The sequence below is a fragment of the Hydra vulgaris genome, chromosome 08 (genome assembly GCF_038396675.1).
Source record: "Hydra vulgaris chromosome 08, alternate assembly HydraT2T_AEP".
In the NCBI taxonomy this organism is placed as follows: domain Eukaryota; kingdom Metazoa; phylum Cnidaria; class Hydrozoa; order Anthoathecata; family Hydridae; genus Hydra; species Hydra vulgaris.
In genome coordinates this window covers 37,467,592-37,475,000 of record NC_088927.1, presented here as the reverse complement: position 1 = coordinate 37,475,000, position 7,409 = coordinate 37,467,592, and the positions used below count along the sequence as shown (strand labels likewise).

Below are 7,409 nucleotides of genomic sequence, written 5' to 3'. Positions count from 1 at the left end.
TAATGTACTAACAAAACCATTGACTTTAACTATAATAGAAGTATGAAAATCATCACAGTCGCGAGTTACTTTAATATCCCTTAGAAAATGGCTTTTTGCATTTAATGCTCTTAGATTATTAAATAAAAATGGCGAAACGGTTGCCAAGTAATGGAACCAGATTTTTTATTTCTCTAACGGAGGACTTCGAAGGAGACAATTTTGTATGAAGCGCAACGTGGGAAATCATTTGAAAATGCCTCATTTCAATACCTTAATTCAAGAAGTAATTGAAAATTATCTGAACATTTTAATTTGAAATTTTTAACAAGAAATTAATTTGAATATTTCTTCATTTTAAAAGAAACTATTAACCTCACTTTAGACATATTAAACTATTTATATTACCTAGTTAAAAATTAACAAATTTTTGTGAAATGATTACTCAAAACATACCATTCATTTTGATATAAAATTTGGAAAATATTTTCAACATAGTAACAAAATTCATTTGAGCAAAAATAAATAAGAATCTATATAATAATGCTGAACTTAATAGTAGTAGTGACTCTTGGCAGTCTTTGCAACTGAGGTAATGACGGGAAAGAGTCGCAGCACCTTTTTTTTAGAAGAAAATGTGAACGAAAGTGTTTATAATGTTAAATCATCAAATGTTACAGTGTAACTTTAACTTGAAAAGTTGCGGCACTATCTACTTAATTTTGATTTATAGCGTTTATTCGTCGTTTTATAAAGTCTTTTGTTTATTAAATACTATTAAAACATTTGTCACACAATACACCTAAATGGCCGAAGTGTTGGTTTGAATCGTTTCTGATACAAAAAACTTTTTTATTCTTCGAATTTTCAAAATACAGAATAAAACACTTTTGAAGTTCTATAGATATTATATACATAACATATATAAAGATTTACCGTTTAATAAAGTTTTTTGTTTATTAAATAATGTTAAAACTTTAACGGACTATACGCCTTAATTGCCGAAGTGGGTAGCACGCAGAGTTTTTAAAGAGCATTGCCGTGGTTTGCTATTTCCCTTTTCTTTTTTTTTCTTTTTTTTTTTTCGATTTTTTAAAATACAAAATAAAATGTTTTTGAAGTTCTATAGATATTATATAGCTAACATTTATAAAGATATTATAACTTTAACAAACAACAGGAAAAGATTTTTTAAAAAAACTTAAATTTTCTATAAACATCAAAACACCGTAAGAAGATTGTTGCGCATATGAGGAGCTCATCTGCAAAACGCGTTAAGTCACCAAATAAAAATTTTGAGTTGATTCCATTTCCACATTTTATATACTGAAATCTATAATTTCTTTAAATATTAGATCAATTAAAAGTTTTTTTTCCTTAGAAGTAAATAATGAAAATATCAATTTCTGTTGATGCGCAACTATAAGTAGTACAGTTTTTCGTTCTTTTTTTCAAAATCAATTTTCTCGGGCTTGGCGCATTTTGCAAATGGACTTATAATTGAGATACTTATGTTATTTAATGTGCTCGATTATTAGTCCTGATAGGCTGCGGGTGGTCTAAAAAAATTATGGTCTGAAAATTTTCAAAGAAAAAAATTTTCTGCTTCTCCTGAAGGTGTTACTGTAGATGCATAAATATAAAATGTGTTGTGTAAAAGGACGAATTTAAACCTTCGCAAAACGACACCGATGACAGCACATTAAACCAATGAGCCATCGAAGTTATGCATGTGGACACAAAACAAGCTATTTTATAAATCTCTTATAAGCTCTACGTATGCGGAAAATGCTATTATTTGCTATTATTTTTTTTGTTTTGTTCTTAAAGCAGTTTTTTAAAGAATTATTTTTCTACCGTTGACTAAAAAATATTGAAGTAAATAAGGAATAAGTATAGAAATGATTGGTTTGGAATATGAAATCTTGAAAAAAAAAAAAACTGTAAGGTATTGGAAAAGAAGATAAAGAGTTTGATATTTATTTCTCATTAGAGTCTTAAATGTAGTTAATTTCTGAGCATAAAACTTTCCAAAGATATCTTTCCGATCTCTTATAGCCTCTCTAAAGCAAGGAACAATATATTTCCGTCCACATTTAAACTTAAAGTTTCTCTGAACTCAAATGATGATAGTTAGTTTTGCTTTTTGTTGTATCATAGACAGTAAGAAATCCCTCTATAGTTGTTTCTTTGTTTTTCTTTTCGGCAATAATATCAATCGTTTTCCACCATTAGGGGCCGCAATAGATGACTAAATTACATCGTTTACATCGTTCCATAGACCCAATAAAAACAGAAAAATGTTTTATAGTAGTTTATTTTTTATTAAAAAAATCTATATCATTTTATCAATTAAATAAATCTATAGAAAATGGAGAAAGCTTTTTCAAGTCTAATCTGCGGTCAATACAAAGCCCTGATGGGAACCTTAGATTTTGCTGTGAACAGCGATGACACCAACTAAGCTTTCAGTTCAATTCTTGAGAAGTAGTAACTGCTTGTTTTTTTTCCTCTTGTGCAAAAGCAAACCGCTCAATCAAGTGCTCGGTCATTATAATGTGATCTTGGAAGAATTCAGTTGCGTAACTAGGGGAAGCACAACCCCGCAAGGCGGGAGTGCCCCGCGGATACTTTTCATGTATTCTTATATAAAAAACAGATTATTTTTCTATAATTGGAACTCTATTAAAGAACTTAATTTCAATAGAAATTCTAATATAGATTTAATTTCAACAGAAGTTCTATTGGAGAATTCTAATATAGATTTAATTTCAACAGAAGTTCTATTGGAGAATTAAATTTCAATAAAAGTTCTATTACAGAATTTAATTTCAATACAAATCCATTTTAGAATTTCTATTAAATATTAGTGAACATTAGTGAATATTAAAGTTGTCTATAATAAAAATACCGCTAATATAATTTAGTACTTTAGTATTTGTCAATAAAGTTAGATGATTTTGAAATGGAAAATTGAGTCTAAATTATTAAATGTTATTATATTTAGAAGGTATGTGCTTTTCATTTTATTTGCATTCATACAAAGCAGTAAAAATCATATAATTATAATTTTCATTACAATAAGTTGAGTTATCAAAATGTTTAGCTGATAGGTAATAAAGTAGTTATATTTATAATATTGGTAATATTTTTTAACTGCTTGTTAAAAAAATCTTATTGCAATATTATTCTAGAGATTTAAAATTTCCTATATAAATTAATTACTGAGATCTAAAACTTTTGAATTAAAAAATGTATATAAAGGTGATACAGGTAGAACCATATTTTTGCGTTGAGTACGCACTAGGTTTTGTTGTATTGAACAATAGTACAAGGATAGAGCGAATTAACAAATAAACACAAATTATGTGTACATATTTGATATAAAATTAAAAGGGCAGATTCAAAATACGAACTAAAGAATAAATACAAATTAAGTCTATTGTTTATTCAAAAATGTTTAGCTATATATATTTATATCTATAGGGTTAATACATAGATATAATTGTTCTAATAAAATATTTTTCTTACAACAGCATGGACTCAAAAAGAACATATATGAGTGGAGTCAGAAAAAGGAAATTAAAAAAAAAGGCTGATGATAGATTACGTAAAAACAATAAAAAGATATCCTTATTTTTTTTATCAGTAGAACAGAAACCTAGTGAAGTAGTTTCAGATAAAAATATCAATGTCGTTACTTGTACTTCTCAAGCAACCTAATAAGAAGAAATGTTATCTGTTTCAATTAACTTAGAATACAATGAAATTTTGAAAGATCATAATGAATCTTGTTATAAAAGTAATGCAGATATTTCGCAAACCATTAAAATCTTACCACTGCAATACAAGTTAAAGAAACAGATCCAGAACCGAATATATTTCAGGAATTAAATACATTAACAACAAATATAGGATATTTTAAAGGAAAATTTCTTGATGATAGCACAAAAAGATTTCCTCTGAAAGATGTAAACCACAAGGACCATTTAAAAATGATCCTTCACAAAATTGTAGACATTTTTCCACAAATTATTATTATAGTTCGGGAGTACGAGACTGGAAAGGGCTAAGTAAAAAAATAAAAAGTCATACTAATAGCTTTAAACATATTGAAGCATGTCAAGTATACAATCATTGGAAACAAAACAGTTCACTTAATGAGGATAGAGAGACATTAATTCGTCATAAAGCTTCATTTTGGAAGATGGTATTAGAAAGGTTATTTAACATCACTTTAATGTTAAAAAAAAACTTACTTGCATTAAGAGGTCATAGTGAAGTGTTGGCAGATGAAATTTACAATGGCAATTTTTTGTCATGATTATTTGTCAAAATACGACGATACAATGAAACAAGTACTCAATAAGCCTAAAGGCACTATAAAATATTTTAGTCCAGCTATCCAAAATGAAGTGATTCAATGTTTAAGCCAAAGTTTAGAAAAAACGTTATTATTGGAAATAAATGAATCTGCCTTTTTTCTATTATAGTTGACACAACTCAAGAAGTTTCTAGAAAAGAACAATTAAGTTTGATTTTTCGATACGTTCACATAATTCGCTAACAGGACACTCAACCTTGTCAAGTAGAATTAAAGAAAAATTTTTGGGTTTTTATGAAATAAAGGATCGTTCGGCAGTAGGTTTAACCAATCAGTTCTTATTATTGCTTAAAAATAAAGGAATAGATTTAAAAAAGTGCCGTGGTCAAGGATATGATGGAGCTAATGTGATAAGCGGCATTTATAACAAAGTTCAGAAAAAAATAAATAATATTCAACCATCTGCACAATATGTTCATTGTGCGAGTCACAATTTAAACCTGGTTATAAATGATGCTGTTTCTGGTTGTAAAGAAGTAAACAATTTTTTTATAATTTTGCAAGAAATTTACTCCTTTTTTGGCAACAGTATTAAAAGATGGGATTTGTTATCAAATTTTAGCGTGGAGTCGGAAGTAACGTTAAAAAAAATTGAAACCAACAAGATGGTCTTCAAGAATTAATTCTTCATTAGCTATAAAGTTACGCTTTTTAGATATATATAAAACTTTAATTAAAATTTCTTTAAAATTTCGAAAAGAGTAGAACAAACTGAAGCTCTAAAAATTAAGGGACAAAATATCAAGCTTTTAATTTGTTTTTATTTGCGTCATTTTGTATCACATATTAACGAATGTAAATAATGCTTCTAAAAACTTACAAAAAAAGTACATAGATCTATACGATGCGGCCACGTTATTTGCTACTCTGTAATTCAAGTTAAAAGATTTTAGACCAAATTACGGGTTATTTAAATTAGAGGCTGAAGCAACTACATTTAGAGATTTAGCTGACATACTGCTTATCAAATACAGTTTTATGAATTGCGATTTTTCAGATATAAACACAGCAATATTGCTATTGATGACAATACCAGTGACAGTTGCAAGTGCTGAAAGATCTTTCAGCACATTAAAGATTATTAAATCATATTTAAGAAATAGCACGTCTCAGGAGCGTCTCAAACATTGTGCAATTTGGCAATAGAGAATGAAAAAGCACAAACGTTAGAACTTAAAGTTTTTTTTTTTTAGTTAAGAATATATTTTGCTGTTTAATAAAATAAGTTACATAAGATTATCACGTAATAAAATATATAAACAAATAAGACAATTTAAAAAACAGACCGGGACTCAAAGAAGATATGGGTGATACAATACCACCACAATCTTTTCATAGAGCCCCTTGAAAAAATAAAATGTCGTCAAAATGTTCAAATAAACTGCAGATAAAAGTAAGATGTAAAAACTTCAAATTTAAATACTCAAGGATTTAAAATATATACACCATTGCATAAATAACTACAAAAGATATGTACAATTAATTTTTCAAAGAATAAAGAAGTAAAACTATTTTGATAAAACTTAACGGAGTTCTTGTAATTCCTCGGAATTAAAAATGTGTTTTTTTGCTAGCAACTTAAATGAGTTTAATGATTTTACCATATTATCTTTTTTAGCTTCTTTTTTTTTTAAATAGTTCCATATTTTTGGTCCGCGAAATGCTATTGAACACTCTGTAAACTTATTTAGTTTCTTAGGCAATTTAAAGAAATTTGATTGGTTTGTTCTAAGGAAATACTTTTCATTTATATTTTTTTTAAACTTACAATTAAAATTTACTGGAGTTAGGTTATTTGTAAACTTATACATAAAAATTAGGTGCTGATAAATATTTATTTCATAAATATTCATCATTTTCATGTCAAGCATTAGGGGTTTCGTGTGCTCCCTTCTTTTTTTTCCGTATATAATTCTACACGCATGTTTTTGAACACTAAGTATATTTTTAAGTTTAGTAGTTTGCGTGCTGCCCCATGTAATATTGGCATAACTGATAAAACAATGAATTAAAGAGAAGTAAATTAGTTTAAGACATATAATATTAACATAAGGACGAACTCGGTACATCATGCCGATGGCTTTACTAACTTTTGATTGTAAATATTTAATATGGGGAAGCCAAGATAAATGCTTGTCCACAAGTATCCTTACGAACTTTAAAGAGTCTTCCTGTTTTATTTCTTTATTATTTAAAAAAAGATCTGGTAGTTTGAGGGGAAGGTTTACTTCTTGCGACTTTTTATAAAATAATGTATACTTTGTTTTTTAACGTTTAATGAGAGTTTATTTGCTTGAGACCAATCATTTATCTTATTTAATTCAAAGTTCATGTCAGCATAAAGTTGCTTTATACTATAGTAGGAAAGAAAGAGATTTGTATCATCAGCAAACATAATTGGGTTTAATTTCACGGATGCATTACTTAAGTCGTTTATATAAACTAAGAATAAGAGAGGGCCTAGTATTGATCCTTGGGGTACTCCACAGGGGACTTTAAGAATTCCGTATTCTTTTTTATGAACATATTGTGTTCTATCAGTAAGGTAACTTTTAATCCAATTGAAGTCCTTATTAATTACCCCATAATACTTTAATTTTTCTAACAAGATGGAATGATCAACAGTGTCAAAAGCTTTAGTTAGATCAATAAATATACCTAAGGTAAATTTATTTTCATTAAAGCCATTATTTATTTGATTGACTAATTCAATAATCGCATGTTCAGTTGAAAGATTTTTCTGAAATCCGAATTGTTTTGGATAAAAAAAATTGTTTTTTGTTAAGTGGTCAAAGATTCTATTATAAATTACACGTTCGAATATCTTTGAAAATACAGAAAGCAATGACATAGGCCTGTAGTTAGAAACATTTGCATGATCATTATTTTTATAAACTGGAATTACTTTTGCGAGTTTTAGTACATCAGGAAATGTTCCTTGGCCCAGTGAAAGCTTGACTGTATAGAACAATGGTCTACTGATGCTTTTTTTATTTGAAATTCTTTTAATGTCAAGTCGAAATCATACAACATTTTATCATTTGAT

The 7,409-nt window shown here is 27.8% G+C and overlaps 1 protein-coding gene across 1 annotated transcript in view; it reads right to left on the bottom strand.

Moving 5' to 3' along the window:
• LOC100207065 (dynein beta chain, ciliary) overlaps positions 1-178 on the bottom strand; it is a 129,437-nt gene extending 129,259 nt beyond the window's left edge. Inside the window, exon 1 of the mRNA XM_065803627.1 lies at positions 1-178. This exon is cut by the window's left edge and continues 363 nt beyond it. The gene's annotated coding sequence lies outside the window, so the exon portion shown is untranslated.
• Between the last annotated feature and the right edge of the window lie 7,231 nt (positions 179-7,409).